The 17,305-nt window shown below is 41.0% G+C and overlaps 1 protein-coding gene across 10 annotated transcripts in view; it reads right to left on the bottom strand.

Annotated features, from left to right (window-relative positions):
- Nucleotides 1–17,305, bottom strand: part of ZNF423 (zinc finger protein 423) — a 317,131-nt gene that overhangs the window by 259,813 nt on the left and 40,013 nt on the right. For 2 of the 10 annotated variants that reach the window (XM_037877861.2, XM_007059651.4), the window contains exon 1: nt 2,698–2,720. The exons of the other annotated variants lie outside the window; for them this stretch is intronic. The gene's annotated coding sequence lies outside the window, so the exon portion shown is untranslated. Of the gene's footprint in view, nt 1–2,697; nt 2,721–17,305 lie in introns of those variants that run through there. 10 annotated transcript variants of the gene reach the window in all.

Below are 17,305 nucleotides of genomic sequence, written 5' to 3'. Positions count from 1 at the left end.
GGCAAAGTCAGCCTTTCTGTGGGATACCCAGACTGCTATGCTCTTTAGGTCAAGGAAAAAAAGGAAGAAAGAACGAAAAAAAATGTAGACTGAATTCTAAAGAAAAACAAGGAAAACACACAGAAACAGAGAAAGAAGTGAAGACAATTAAGGACGAAAAGACAAACAACAAAATAAGATAGCACTAGCAGGTTTATGCAAAGAAGATCTACTTATGGGTGACTAAATCCTCCAAGACATTAATATTCCAGGGTAATGTGCCTAGTTTCCTCCTTTCCAGACATGGCAGGGAGGAAATGAGAATCACTTAGACACACTGTTTAATGAGCAAATGATGGACGATCACCAAACACAGCCTGCCTGATAAGTATCCATTAGCTTAAACTTCTACTGTAAATCTGCACACAGCTAACAGGCTCTGGTCTTAAAATACTACAATGAAACTTAATGTAACCACGTTAAGATAAAAGGGACATTCCAAAGAAAAATCTCACATCTAAAACAGGAGAAAGGCTATCGGCCATTTGTAAAGGCTAATCATACCCCATGACACAGACTCCACGCCTGAATCACAAGCTATAGCACATTTATTCCCAGGGCTCATATTTAGTCTTTGTATTTCTAATTCACAATCTCCACTGGAGATGCACATTTCCCATCAAAATCCACTATGTATAAATACACATTATAATAAAATACATTCAATATTTCTGTTTGCGCTCAGAATCAACATTTCATACAGAGAGTGCAATTAAAAACCACAATGCTTAGAACTGGACCTATGTATGTACAAACTCCATATTTGTGGAGGAGGTCTTTTCACGTGATTTTTGAAAAATCTGACCATAATGGATGAAATATTTTTGGATTGGAAAGTTAACCCTATGGACTAGGGATTTTTAAAATAAGATACTTGGGGTTTAACCTGACAATTCCAGTTCCTTAGTTCTGGTGATGGAACAGGATGGTGCACGTCGGTGCCTATTTCCTCATATTGTTTCATTTAGGGTCTGACACAACAAGTGCAACTGGACAAGGAGCCTTATATTTCAGAGTGGCACGAAACAGCAGAGGACCCTGGACCAAACAAGGGAAACTCTTTTTCACAAGTGCCAATGAGGAGCGGAAGTTCTGGTGATACTGCCCTAATGATGATGCATATTTGAGGAAGTCTGAGATCAGTTTGCATTGGGTTTACTCCTTAGTACCCTGTCCCTTCCATTATGTCGCAGAGAGCAGTCCAAGTCTTCCTGAGTGTCCTCCACTTATTCGCGCCATAGAATCATAAAATATCAGGGTCGGAAGGGACCTTAGGAGATCATCTAGTCCAACCCCCTGCTCAAAGCAGGACCAATCCCCAATTTTTGCCCCAGATACCTAAATGGCCCCCTCAAGAATTGAACTCAAAACCCTGGGTTTAGCAGGCCAATGCTCAAACCACTGAGCTATCCTTCCCCCCATGCTGCTATGCCCCCTCCCCCTTTTATATGATACTAGTTGTCTGTCATGTGTGACATCTGCCCCCCACATACTGCAGTTGCTTGGGATTTTATGAACTCCACTTGGGGCTGGGGATCAGAAATGACCTTTCAGGCTGCTCCCCACCATTACCTTGTATCGCGCTAAGCAAAAACCTGAGGGGCCCCCCCTCTCCATTTACGTTGGTTGGGAAAGAATTAAACCTGTTCTCTGAAACAAGTGAAACCCCAGCTCTTCAATAGCTGGGGGCGGGGGGAAGAGCCGAGGACCCCGTCTAAGCCCACTCCGCTTCCCTGCTTGTGCAGCCGTTGATGGAGCAGCTGCAATATAGCAGAGGGAATATGAGGTCTTGTGTCCCCTCCCCCAGAGTTCAATCAACCAGCAACCATCCACAGAACCAGGGCGTCCCACTCAGCAGTACTTCCCACACCCCGGGGATGATTTTAAGGCTGTGCAATCCCTGCGACGGTACAGCAAATTTAAAGCCCCAAGTCTGTAACCCTGCAGTCTATTTCTTTAAGTCTGTTTGGAGCCTTTGCCACACACCCAGTTCAGTGGTTCCCAATTTTTTTTATTTTTTTTTTGGAAACCCCTTTGTGATTGCTGGCAGATGGGCCATCGTCTCTTCATGCCATGTCCTGGCACAAGTGCTGCCTTCTCTTGTATTTCTCCCCCTGCCTTCTGTGTCTCTCTCTTCAGGCATTTCTGCTTGTTTTCTTTTTCTCCTTCACCTTGATTTTACCCTTGTCTGGTTTTTACCCTCTTTTCTCCCCCTTCTGTATTTTATTATTTTCTAGTCTCTCCCTCTCTTTTGTTCTCTCCTCCCCACAGCTTGAGGTGAGGCGGGGCTTCAGTGCTTGGCTCCAGGGGGCCTAGCACATGCACTCTCCTTTAATGCCCAGAAGCAGCAGAGAAACAGGGGGGAGCAGGCTGCTGCCTTAGCCTGCAGCCCTGCAGCCATGAGCTGATGCTATTAAGAGCCACTGCAGGAGCAGGGAGAGGAGACAGGCACCTTATCTTCACATCCAGCCACAAGAGCGTATTTGTGGGAGAGAAGAGAGGAGATTGGGGGTCATGTAGCTATCCTTGTTCCAAGTGTCTCTCTCCTCTGTCCCATACCCTAGACTAGTCTTGCAGAAATACCCCCCTCCTCTCCGGGGAACCCATCCCATAGACAGGAAAACAGTGCCTTTGCTGTTTGGCATAGAGCTTACTCACTGAAACAAAGTGCATCCCAGGAGACATCATCTTCAACTTGTTTCAATTGGAAATTAATCCCCTTCATTTGAGGGTGGAGCGTTTTAGAGGTACCATGCTACTCAGATTCCCTAGTGAACGGACGGACGAACACACACACACACACACACACACAGCAAACCACACTGCTCAGGCAGGGGATGGTGTTCAGAATGCAGTTCAGAGAGATAAGGACTAGGGAGTAAAACATACTTCTTTAAAAGTAGCCAGGTTGAAAAAGCAATAAGCTCGTCTGTAGAGAGAGACATGTAATCTAGGATAGCTATACAAAGACTCAAACCATATCATTATTATACGAATTCCTAAGGCAACTGTCCCCATAGTATCTGAGCACTTTACATAAATGGTACTATGAGTAAACACATGTTTTAAGGGTCAAGTGAAACAAGGCAGCTGAAAGTGACTTTTCTTGCATTGTTCATAAAACCACACATTATTGCGTTTCAGAAACAAAAAGTTTAAATATTTTTGCTGCATTCAAATGATAATGGATAATAAAGAAAATGTAAATGTTGAAATTGTAGTGATACATTCATAAGAAAAAGAAGAAAAGGCTATTCAGAACAGGATTTTAACTCCACAGGACAAATTCAGAGGTGTTGTAAAAGTATCTTACTAGCCTAAGGGACCCCAAGTGGGTGTAATTTACACAAAGACTAGAAGAGGGGAGGAAGAGCAGGAAACACAACTGACAGGAGGGTGTAAGAAGACACATGCAGTCCCACACTACGCACACATGCTAACTTAAAACTTCTTACACCTTCTTCTGGACTTTAGCCTGCAAGTTACAAACTTAGCCTGCCTACTACCCGCTCACTGACATGTGGCTCACTCCATCTCATACATCACTCTGAATTTGACCTCACATCTTCCTTATGATGTCCTGAAACTATCACTAACAATAGCACAGTCATACCATGGCAAGCAAATAACCCAAAAATGCATGCTATATTTAAGGCTATGTTTTAGTCAGGGGTATTTTTAGTAAAAGTCATGGACAGGTCACGGGCAATAAACAAAAATTCACGGCCCATGACCTGTCCATGACTTTTACTATATACCCCTAACTAAAACTAGCGTGGGGGGGCATGGGTGCTGGGTGGGGGGAGACAGCCTGGGGGTGCCGCAGGTGCTGGAGAGGGTGGCCCAGTACCCCCACTGGTGCTGGGGGGAGTGGAGGGGGCAGAAAGCAGCATGCATCCCGGGACCCCCACTGGTGCCACAAGCTCTGGCTCTGCAGTTCCCATTGGCCGGGAACCGCATGGAGAGTTTGGTCTTTCGAGAAAAATTCACCCTGAGGTAAACGCCGCCCCGCACCCCAACCCCCAGCCCTCTCCCACACACCCAAACCCAGGCTTGGGCAGCCCCATAGCCAGCACCAGCCTCTGCAGAAGTCATGGAGGTCACAGAAAGTCACGGAATCCGTAACTTCCAGGACAGACACACAGCCTTAGCTATACTGGGTTGAGGATTCCATCCTAGCACTGCTACTCAATAGTACCATGTTTTCTGCCTTACTTAGGAAGACAAAGGAACTGACCCCATGTGATTTTGGAGTAAAAACTCAAAGAAGAGAGTTCAGTGCTTGACATGATCTGGTCAATACCCTACATCCCTCCCCCGCATCCTATTTTCAGTAGACTGTAAATATTCTTTTCTTCTCTTTCGTTACAGAAAACTGACTTTGGATATATTTGCCAGTGCTTCGTGTTATCCCCATAAGTCTTTTCTTCTGATGCCACTTTTCCCATTATGGGCCTGCTCCAAAGCATGTAGAAGTCAATGAAATCCACTGACTTTGGATCAGGCTCTATATTAACTTAAGCCTGATCTTGTTTATGACGGCAGGGGAACCAGAATTGTCCGCTTCTCCCCATTCTGACATTGGAGTCCAGCAATTCAAATACTTCAGCTCTTCTGGCCACCTACTGCCACAACCATTCTGGACCATCAAAATGGCTACTCCCCCCTTTTCCCTCCCTCTGCCCCAAATTTCCTCATTACAAAACTTGCAATTTTACATGGAGAGTTTGGTCTTTCAGGAAAAATTCACACAAGAAGACTGATAAATAGGATAGAAATCCATCCATTCATTTATTTAATCAGTGGCAATGATCATGGAGAGGTTTATAAAGTGACACCACACATGGAAAATGTATTCTTACAAAGGTTTTATTATTTTACTTGGTAATTCTGACTAGGGGGATTCACTGTATTCTGTTTTAAAAGTCCATACATGCTAAAGTGAGTTTCAGCAGAAGGCAGCGTTTGCCACCCCGAGCACTCCATTTGGCAAGCTCACCTTTTATAAATATCTCATTCATCATTGAAGGCTATTAATCATCCCGGGGGGAGGGGGGGAAGAAATGTTCAGCCAGATTTCTACACTTCTGCCTAAAAAAATACACTGAGTTTTGCTGCTAGTCCTTCAAACCTAGAAATTTTTTAAGTGGCCAGCTATTTTTCCGGAATGAGTAGCACAGAACAAGAAAAAGAGAAAAGGTTTTTCCTGACAAGCCATTTTAATTACAGCTATGAGAGCTTAGAAAAACCCACCTGGTGAGTGAAGTTATTTCTTCCAGCTTCCCTCCCTCTTAAAACTGGTCTCTCTAAGAAAAAAACAGAAATCTCCAAATGCATAAATATGCAGAGATTTCAGAGCTGCTTTGCTCTAATCACAGGGACTGGCCCTGCTCCCCTTGAAGTTGGCAGATTTGTTCAATGGGAACAAGAACAGGCCCTTAATGGTTGAACAGCACAGTTTTCACAAGCTTTTCTGAGTGAGTACAGGTTGTAGAGGATTGTTCACAGGAGTTCACTTCTTTGGCAAACAGCTTGCTATGGCACTTTTTGTGTGGTGGGGGGATAATACTCCCCAAGCTCTCTCTCCGTTTACTGGTGCTTTCTCCCCAGATAAAAGTATATGTATTGTTAAGAAAAAATGTTCATTTATGATCATTTCTGGTTCATAAGTCCTATTGTAATAATAAAACAATACACGATTTGGTACTGGCTCTTAAATACCAATAGAAAGGTTTTGTCTTGCTTATATACAAACCAATATATTTTGGCAAGGAAATAGAAAAATGGTCTTAAATATATAATATGAGAGTCAAATATACATGAAAGGACGAGTAAAAGTAGGACTTAAGGATAGCAGAACACACATTAGGAACCTGGCACCTGGAACCTGCATCCTTATTCATGTGAATAGCTCTGTATAATTCTATGAAACTATGTATGTGAGCAAGAGCTACAGGCCTCATCATGGGTAAATGGTACACACTTTACCATAACATTTCTTATTTGGGTCAAGAGAAATTCCCCAATAGAGGATTTTTTTTCTGGTCTTGAAAGGTAGGGTTTGTTAGCTGCATTAAAGTGAAACTAAAATGAAGGAGAGAAAATTTTATATACCACAATTTACTCCCCTTCCCTGCTCTAATGTCAAATTTAATTTGAGGAAAAACCAACCCTGCCACCATAAAGTGGAAACTAATAATTTTTATTACCCTTTAATAACCTGTCCTCAGTGCTAACATACTGTAAATAAATTTCAACATCTTGTTATACACATAGTTCATTTTAAACAAGGCTAAAAGGGGAACACGATTCTCATTGAAAACTGGCATATATACAAAAAAAAAAAAAAAAGGCAAGGTGGGGAGAGGGGAAGAGCTGGCTTTTAAAACCTTATTCCAAAGCTCAATTTTTTTATTCATATTAAATGTCCAACCTTTCCACTGAAATAAAACAGAGAGACGGTTTCCAAAAATGTTATAACTCTGAATGGATTTCCCCAGTGTAGAAGTAATAATATTTTTACATTTAAAAGATCCACTGCTTTAATAAGCGTGATTTGTGTATTTAGAAAATTCATTAGAGCAGACATTTCCAGACATTTCTGGATTTATTTATTTAAATTTATTTATTTATTTATCCTAATTTGGGTATACTACTTCAAAAGAACGCTTAGAGCTTCCCAGCTCCTTAGTCACACACTAATAACATCTAATAATTAATAAAGACATGTAAATTCTTAACTCCCAGAACTATTTCAAACTTACTAGCTGTACACTAAATGTCGTGTCTCACTTACAGATATCTGCATTACTTTGTTTCATAAAACACTGAAGGGATATGTCCTTATCTTGCTCTTCTACCATGAAGTGAAATTCATCCCTGCTGTAACTAACCAAAATCAAAACTAAATTGATGCACGAGCAAAGAATCTCTTCCATAAGATTTGAGAGGTTGGGGGGGCTGTAGTGGGGCCACATTTTTGGTCAGTTTAGATGCACAAGCTTTGTGCCAAATTTGTTGGAATGAATGCCTCAATTGCACATCCAAGTCAGGTAACTGGACCTGTAAATGCATCTATAACTGCCATTTATGCAACCATTTTTGCATACAACTGAAATTGCATCTGCATTTTGCAAATCTAAATGGTTTAAAAATCTAACAATGCACCTTTACAAATATTTAAAAGATAGGAAAGACTGAAAATCAAAATCGAAGTTGTGGAATGGAGGCAAAATGTTCAGTTTATGCATGAATGTAATGCTTGGGAAAGTGAGACTAATCGTACTAGCACAGAACTATCAAACACTGGGAAAACATCCTCACTCAACCCCTGCTTTCTGCCAAACACATCTTAATCTGGCCTTCAGTGCACCCCATAACCTCTTCCTGTACTGCTCAAGGACAGGGACTGCAAGTGAGTCAGTGCTATCTGAAAGGGTTTAATCAATCCTTGCAACCAACTTTTGTTGGAAGTGATACAGCCTGATGTGCATTGTGAAGGATCCACTCTGAAAAGTTCCTTTTTCAGTTTTCCTCATGTTCTGTGATATTTCTCAGTCATGTTTATTTGCTACTTTTGAATTCTTGTTTTCTGTGGAGAGGGGAGATTCCAAAAGAAAGTACAGTTTTTTGAAACTAATGTTAGACCTAGAAAACTCTATATAGAGCCAAACAACACATTAAGGGTGTACCAAACTAACTCCCCCCCCCCCCCCCCCCCCCAAATCATCATTATTTCCAAAATACAAGAAATCAGCCATCCAAGTTGGTATGTACCAGGTAAGTGTTCTGAACTAGATTCAGAATAAATTTTCCACATCAGAAGCATACACAGAAGCAAGCTCTCCCTCTTGCTAAAACAGATTATAAATTGTGTTAGGCAATTTGACTATTAAGACAGGTCACTCAGTTTAGAACTAGCTCTAACTGGAATTCCTGCAATCTGCAATATTCTCTTCCTCAAAGCCTAACTGGAAGTCAGAAAAAAGGAGAAAAAATTCCTACCTTTCAGAATGAAGAATTTTTTTCCAATCTGATCTTACAACCAAAAGCTACACTATGCATGCTATATTTTTATGCATGAGGCAAACATGGATAACTTGTAGGTAATGTCTTTTTGAAATTAATTTTTACCTATAGCTGATGGGTCACTAAATAGAATTCCTCTATAATTCTGTAATGAAACCTGAAGAGATTTCAGATACACGCTATTTGTTCCATAGCAATAGGATCTGTTTGTTGCTTTCCTATTTTCTGATAGATTTACATCATCTTATTGTTAAGATATTATGGTAATAGAAAGTTATACTCTACTATCTAGCACAGGTATACATTAGCTAAATAAAAGCAATGAACCAGGAGAAACGGAGATCCAGGAATTGTTCTAACACTGATATTTTAGTGACAGGATTCACTATCTCCACTCTTTTTGTGAGAGTTAGGGACAGTGTGGTGTTCTAGTAACCATCAGTTTATATTAGCACTGACTGCTTTTAAGTACTGACTGCTTAAGTGAACTGGTCAATCAAGTGTGTATCTTCCTATTGATTAGAATGTTGACCTGTAATCAGCGTAGGAGGCAAACATCCTTCCTCCCCTGTGATGTCTTTTCTTTGTATAAACATGTGAAATGGCTGCTTTTCATCAGAAGCAGGATTTCGTGACAAGCCTTATATGTCTGTACAGTGAGAAGCACAATTTTAGGGTGATGTATAAATAAATAAAAATTAATAATAATTGTACAGCACAACTTTACAGGCAGGTGTGAGGTTACGGTTAACTGCATGCTTGTTCCTGTGTTAACCTTTTTGCAAGGTTCTTTATTAGCAAGGTTGAAGGCCTTCCTTTTGCATTTTCTAATGTTCTATCTTCTTTGAACTCCGCACAATCACACTAGATACTATTATAGGTGCTGACAGGTGAGTCCATAAATCCCTTATATTCTGAAAGGCCGGGGGAAAAAATAACAGTTACCTCCCTGTAACTGCTGTTCTTCAAGATGTGATGCAGACATGTATTCTGTTTGGGTGTGTGCGTCCTATGCGCCAGAGCCAGGAACTTTGCCTATCAATAAGCATAGGAGTGACACTCAGGCCCTGAGACAGTAGCCTCTTCCCTGGCCCATGTAAGGGCAGCACTGCCCCCAATTCCCTCAGTTGCTTTACACCGAACACCAGAAGTGCGGACTCTAATGCAGAGAGGATGGAGGGTGGGTTGTGGAATACACATCTGCATCACATCTCGAAGAACAACCGTTACAGGTAGATGCAGTTGTGTATTCTAGGTCTATTCTAAGATGTGTGAAGATGTATTTGCAGGACGTGAGGCTTACAGTCTACGTAAAGAAGGACTGCAGGATTGCCTTCCCAAAGTTTGCATGTGATCTGAATGCAGCCATAGTGGAATAGTGACTTGAAAAAGTATGCACAGAGGATGAAGTGGCCATGGTGAAAATGTCCAATATAGGAAAGTCATTTACAAATGCTGTTGATATTATATGAGCTCTCATGGAATGAGCTAATACCTTCTAAGGAGGCATAGCCTAGGCTACTTCATATACTGTCATGATATGGAAAAAGTTATCCACCTGGAGATTTGTCTGCAAAGAGATCACTTAACCGGTCATTTGGTCTGTATATGGAACAGACGGACATGGTGAGGAACAGAAAAGTTTAGTTCTGTCCAGATAAAAAGCTAGACATCGGTTGACATACAAAGTGTGAGATGGGGTTGCATGTGGCTTAGGGAAGAACACTCGTAGATATACAACTTGGTTCAAATGAAACTGGGAAACCATCTTAGATAAAAACTTAGGGTGTGGCCACAGGGTTACTTTGTCTTTGGAAAATTGTGTGTAAGGAGGCTTCGCCATCAAAGACTGCAAATCACAAACTCTCCTTGCGGACGATATCACCACAAGCCAGGCAGTGTTCTGACATAAAAGGGAGAAAGAAGTTGCCAGAGGCTCTCATGATAATCCCGTAACAGTCACTAAAACAGTATTAAGGTCCCACAAAGGAACCAGCTCTTTAATTGGTGGGTGGAGATGAGTGACTCCTTTCAAGAACCTCACCACCATGGGGTTTGAAAACCCTGACTTCCCATGGATAGGTGGATAAAATGCGAAAATCATCACCAGGTGGATTCTCAATTAACTAAGTGCAAGGCCAGAAGACTGAACGTGTAAACATTACTCCAAGATGTCCTCCTAGACATAACCCCACATTGATTGAACTCCATGAGCAATGATCATACGTTGAACCCCTTCCACTAAACCAAATAGGCCACCCCGGTGGAGGGCCCCCTGCTGTTAAGCAATGCCTGCTGGACTGCCTCCGAACATTGTTCCTCCTCTAATCCTGGCCAAGGCATCCATCACATCCAGGGCTGCCTGCAGTGATACTGTGGTCACCAAACAGCACTCCAAAATGAACACGTTGAACTCTGCCCTAGAGGTTTAAAACAACTTGACCATGAATTTAGATATGGCTGCCCAACTGACAAAATCATATTTTAAGAGCAATGCTGGCTGGTTTGCAACATTCATCTGCAGGGAAGAGGAGGTAAAAATATTTCTCCCCACCAAGTCAATTCTCTTGGACTCTGTCTTTGCGTGTAGATGTACATCTTTCCTGCCGAGCCCAGTCATTTGCTGCCGTCACCACCAGGGAGCTAGAGGCCAGGTGGGAACAGAAATGCTCAAACCCTTGTGTGGGAACAAAGTATCATTTCTCAGATGCTTCACCATAGTGAGCAACAACACTTGGGGTATTCCAGACGGTCTTTGTAGACTCCAGAAGAGTCTCATTTATTGGGAGGACTACTCTCCCTGTTGCTGATGGTTGAAGAATGTGTGTATTCTCCTGGAGGAATTCTGCCTGGATACCCAAGCCAACAGCCATACACCTCAGGAAGTCCTGACAGACCTTAAACTCCAATAAAGATGAAGATTCTGACACAGAAGAATTATCCAGGGAGGAGGAGACAGCGGCGGCAGCGGTATTTAGTTGCGTCAACATCGGATAATGTTCTTGTACCACAGGATGCGGTCGGAAGGGCCCCACAGAACCAGAGGGAACAGACTCAGCAGTCATGGGAGCCACGCTCAGGAGCAATGATCTTGCTCTAGAGCAGGTTGAAGAGTAGGACCTCAAGGACTGAGGAGTGTCCCAGCGATTCCAAGGAGGCCATGTAGGCCAAAGTCCCAGTCCCCTGTGGGACAGATGTCAGTTTGGTTCCGAGAGCCAGCCCTGATGGAGCAAACAACCAGCCAGATTCGGTTGAAGCCCAATACAGAGGAAGCATTGGTGCTGAAGAGGACTGGGGAATCAGCATCACCAGCACCAAGTGAGATATAGTCCCACTTGCCACTGGGGGAGGCACTGGCACCAAGGCCAGTACCAAACTTGACGATGGGATCTGCTGCCAAAACTATGACGGTGCTGAAGGATGCCCCAGCATTTAAGGGGGCCTTTGGTGCTGGGCCTGGCCTCGACTCCATAGTCTGTGGCCCAAGAATCCGGGATTGAGAGGCAAAGCAGGTCTGATGCTGCGTGGTATGCCATCAGCGTGGAGACGGTTGGCACTGGTGCCGATATTGGTGGTACTCATATGCCCTATGGCCAAAGTCAACAGTACGGGCCCTCACTGCTCTAAGCATGGAACTGGAGAGCGCTTAGATAGACCTGCTCCAACTCGCATGCTGGAGGGAATATGGTGCCGGTCAGCACTCCTCTTACAAGAGGAGAGGGACTCTCCCTGAGCACTGGAATGGTTCCAGTTTGTTTTAGGAGACCTTTTCCTCACCACACCAAAGGGAGGTGAATGGGGGTGGGGGGACAACAGAGCCTGAATGTAGAGCGGCATCACTTACTGGGTCCAAAGGCGACTGCTGATCAGACAAGGGCTCAGTGCCGAAGTGAGTCTCATGGCCTCCTCCAGAAGGTACTGTTTCAAACCACAAATCTCTCACCACCTCTCATCTTTGTGAACAAGCTGCAGATGGAGCACCTCTCTAACGTGTCCCTCACAGAGGCACAGCGAGCACTTCATGTGGGGCTTGCTGTAAGGGATGTCTTCCCCCCGCACCTCCACCCCCCCACTACATGACAGACAATACTTGAACCCCGGTGAGGGCATCATACAGGGCAGCCAACTACTCTAGCTAATACTAAACTCAACACTTAACTAAATCTAAGGTACTACCACTACAACGTACAAGAAAAAGTTCTCACAAACTGAGACAAAATTGTGAGGTGAAGACAACACACAGAACTCCAACTCTAGGCCACAGGCAGTAAAATGGAACTGAGGGATCAGGGCTTATACAGTCAAGGGAGGGGCTACAGCCGCAGGGCATGAGCACCACCCCTATGGGTACTGCTAGGCAAAATTCTCTGGCTCCAGTGTGTGAGGCACTGTCCCCCCACACAGAATACATGGCTGCATCTACTCATAGAACAACTCTTTTATTCCAAATTCAATTTGTTTTTCTTCTGTACCTTTAAGTATGGGGCTTGTCTGAGATTCTGGTTTTCAGACAAATTGTCTCTATTTTATATTAAGTTTTGAAATTCTTCTTGCTCACTAGGGGTCCAATCCCACATTATGAATAAGGACTTCAACTCCCATTGACTTGAATTTGTGATAAACTTTTCACTGCAATAGCTTATGAGTGTGCTTAAAAAAAATCCCAACACCCACCCTCCCAGTATTAGTGGAATAAGCAATGGGTAAATATAAAATATTGTAGTAAACTTGTACTGAGGTTAATGAACCAACGTTTGACTTCTCATTGAGAAAAGTGAATGCCCTATAAAAAGTAAATGTTTGATTAAATAATCGCTGCAGCAAGCAGGAGGTGCTGAACTCCCACTTTCTTCCTCTCACACAACGTCATACAGGGCACAACTCATCGATCTCTCTCTTTAGAAAGTAAACACCAATTCTCCGTTCTCTATGCCAAGTCATTGCTTGCAATCTTATTTCCTGAACAGATAAGCCAGATAACAAAATTTGTACCCAAAATTAAAAACCCTACTCCTACTATATTAAGCGTGCACAGTGGTGAAGGGAGAATTTTTCAGTATGTCCAAAGAATAAACATCTCTATTGTAAAACCCTTATTCTTCCTCAACAAAAACACCCAATGTGTGCAAGAATAGTAGGCTTGGAAACAATCTACTCAGCAATTTATAATGTATCTTTCCTTAAATCTGATTTAAGGGTGTGACTTGATTTTTGGCAAATATAGATATTTATGTTCCAGAATAAGAAATTTAAGTAGATTCCTATGGAAGCAGTAACTACAGCACACACTGCACTCACGTTAAAACAGTTTTTTAGTCTCTTTCTTGTATCGTAGCACACCTGGAAGAGCTGGTGTATGTTCTAGTGTCCTTAAAATATGAAAATAAGCACACATTGTAAAATAACTTTTACAAACACTCAGAAGCTTTAGTTGTCCAAAACTCATTTATTTGTGATATAAATATTTTAATGTGCCTTCTCCTAAAAGTCAATTAACAAAAAAGGCAACTAAAATGAATGATTTTCATACACTTAGTTGGGCTCTGTTTAAAGCCAGCTTCTGTTTAAAGCCACAAGTTCATTCCAATAAAGCACCATATTTGCTGACATTGGGTCCCACCCTGAAGTCCTTTTAAGGGTTTGAGCATACATAACTGGAGTCAGTGGGAATTTGGTACGAGTAAGGAATTCTGTTTTAACTAAATTCATCAATGACTTAAATGGTAGTTTAAGTGGGTCATAAAACAAATGTAAATGGTAACAATTTAACCTGCACAACCTGACATTTAGTGAGGGTATAAAGAAAGTATAACTTGCATGTTGAGGAGACGAAAAAGACTAACAGAAAAAGCAACTAACAGGAGACACTGAAATAACGCAGCCCCTTTTTTATTTTAATCTTAGCACTTTCCTGTTCTACGATCCACCCATATGTAATTTGCAACACTGCAATTCACTGATGAATTTGGCCACAGACTTCCAGAGGATGAAATTTTTGTCCTATATATTTATTCCCTTCTCTACCACACGTTTCCCATGTGACTTTGGGCAAGTCATTTAGCCTTTCTGTGCCTCAGTTCCCCATCAGTAAAATGGGGATAGCTGCACTGACCTACCTCACAGGGGAGTTCTGAGGAGAAATACATTAAAGATTGGGAAGCACTTTGTGATCTATTGATGAAAAGCATTACATAAGAAAAAGGTATCATCATCATTATTATATTCAACAGAGCCATCTTTTCTCTCACGTAAAAAGTAGTTACCAGCCATGAAGTACCAACCATGTTCAGCTTGAATGCTGAAGTCAAAAGAATAATGTCCTACTAGTTTTATATTTTAAGATGACCTTAGGCCTAATTGTTTAAGAAACCCCACAAATCACTAAGGCCCGGTCTATACACAGTTTTTGCCCTGATTTAATTATTTTGGATAGGAACGTGATTTAAAAAACAAAAAAAAAGCATCCTAAATCAGTGGTTCTCAACCAGGGGTACATGAGCTCAAGTCTTAAAGAGCTACATGTACCCCTGGAGGTATGCAGAGGTCTTCCAGGGTGTACATCAACTCATCTAGCTATTTCCCAAGTTTACAACAGGCTACATAAAAAGCACAAGCAAAGTCAATACAAACTACAATTTCATACAATGACTTGTTTATACTGCTCTATATACACTATACACTGAAATGTAAGTACAATATTTATATTCCAATTGATTTATAACTATATGGTAAAAATGAGAACATAAGCCTTTTTTCAGTAATAGTGTGCTGTGACACTTCTGTATTTTTATGTCTGATTTTGAAAGCAAGTCGTTTTAAGTGAGGTGAAACTAGGGGGGTACGCAAGACAAATCAGACTCCTGAAAGGGGTACAGTAGTCTGGAAAGGTTGAGAGCCACTGCCCTGAATCAGAAGATGCAGTCAAATCAGTATAAAGGTGCCTTACACCAGCCAAGCTTATTCACCTTCCCATATGGGAATAAGCTATACTGCTAAAAGGCACCTTTCTACCTGTATAATTGCACCCACACTCGGGAACTGTTTTGCTTTAACTATACCAGTATCAAGCAGATATGGTTAAAGCAGTGCAAAAACTGTGATAACACAAGACCTAAATGAGAGAAAAGGGCCATTTAAAAGTGCTTTCCACTTGCACAGGTTTCAAGCTGGTATCCCAAACCAAATCCTGTAAAAGTAGTACAATTTTTTTTCAGCTGCAGACACATCTATAAAAAGAGAAACCCTATTTAAAGAGATATAGGGTGGGATTTTAAATAGCAACTAAGTGATTTAAAGAGCTCAAGTCTTAAAGAGCCACAAAGTCAATACACCCTAACTCACACAGGCACTTTTGAAAATCAAACCCACAGTTCGCTGTGTTCAGTAACAATTCTAAATGTTGTTAGCTGCAGAAATTTACTTTTCTGGAATAGTTAGCAGGTGTTTGTTACATCTGGGGGGCAGGGTAGTTTGGTTAGGGTTTCTTATTATTTCAACACTTGCAAAACAGTTTGGTAAAAATATTTTGTCAACATTCACTGGAAAGAATACAAATGAACCTCACTTCCTTTCTACTGTGGCTGTGTTGTCATCAAAATACCAGTTGACAGCTTGGGGGTTTAATATCATCATTTTCAAACTTGTGACAGAAAATATTTTCAAAACTAAAATCAAAATAAATAAGGCAAATTTTAATAAAGGAAAAAAATACCCACAACAAAATGTCTAGTGAGCTTGTTTTGAACATCAACTTTTGTTCCTACATTTTTACAATATAATATTTGTCTCTATGTTAAGAAATCATATTCTTAATAACCTGAATATACGCATGTTCCTTCTCTTATTAAATAAGATTCAAGAATACCCCCCTGGAAGGGAGGGAGGAAAGGGGAGAGGCAAATGAAAGAGAAATTTAACAAGAAAGACCAAAAACAAAAACAAAAAAACCAAAAAAAAAAAAAAAAAAAAACCTTAAAACTCCTGCAATAATAGAAGGAGAATTTCATTTGACTGTTAACAAAAATTGAACTAAAATCATCTGGTTCTATCCTAGCTATTAACACTAATTCTTTATTTATAGTGCACAGCTTTGATCAAGCTATAGGCTCCATACACTACCAAACGTTTCATTTAAAATACGTGGCATTAAATTGGTCTCCAACTGCTTATGCCATAGTCTCCTGCCATTCTACATTTTCTTAAACCTTGGAGTCCAATTCACAAATGAAGTCTGATTATTTTATTCTTAATATAATATAGATTGGATGTGATTTATTTCAAATCTGCCAAAAAGAGATGGTTTCAAAGCAGTCTTGTACATGTTTATAGTCTTATATAAGAACAAAAATGTAAATTTAATAAAATCTGAGAGCTTGAAAAATGAAATCATTTAGCAGCAAGGCTAAGAACAGCTTACATGTATACTGAGAAACTATTCTGAAAAAGCCCCAAAGGGCAGACAAGAAAAATTAGAGCCCACCTGCTCGCCAAATTTTTATTCTGTAACTGTTCATAGAAAAAACATGGATTTTGTGTCCATCCACTTAACTGAAGGAGGGGTTTGAAGAAAAGTCTGCTCCCAAATTAGGATATAGGGATAGAAACTCTTTTGTTGGTACTGTGAACTAGCTTTGTCCACTACACAGAAAAGAATTCACGAGTGGACTCTTGATTGCCCATGATAATTAACTTAATGCATGTTTTTAACAAAGTCAGTTAAAAAAATTCTAACATTAGAATGAGCAGTGCTTTTCTTTAATCTTCTGTGCCCCTGAACAGCACAGATATGTTGGTTGTTTCTTTCTGGGGTAAAGGCCACTAGCACACTAGATACAAATTCTGTCTCTATGTTCTCCAAGTAAGGGAGACACACATTTTTAATTGCAGTGGTTTGTGTAACTGTAATAAAAGAAGTTCTTGAGTTTATATGTTCCTAAAAGTAGACAGGCCTAGCTCTCCAGCCACTCAGTAGGACTCATTACAAATATTTTTTAAATCTCAATATAATCTACTCATAACGGGAACAATTGTTCTCTGTGCTGGATATTAAAGAACAGGTTACAGGTGAAAATAAAAGATTTTGAAAGAGTAAATTCATCCAAACAAACCATTCTATTTTAACGAGGAAGTGAACACAACAATAGCTATAAATACTAAGATACTAGTCTTTATATTCCTCTCATTTTCTTCAGAATAAGTTAATGCCAACATTTTAATTTGAGATTCACAGGCTGCTTCA

The sequence above is a fragment of the Chelonia mydas genome, chromosome 12 (genome assembly GCF_015237465.2).
Source record: "Chelonia mydas isolate rCheMyd1 chromosome 12, rCheMyd1.pri.v2, whole genome shotgun sequence".
Taxonomy (NCBI): Eukaryota; Metazoa; Chordata; order Testudines; family Cheloniidae; genus Chelonia; species Chelonia mydas.
Note: the sequence above shows the minus strand (reverse complement) of the source record. Positions and strands in the feature narration are given on the sequence as shown.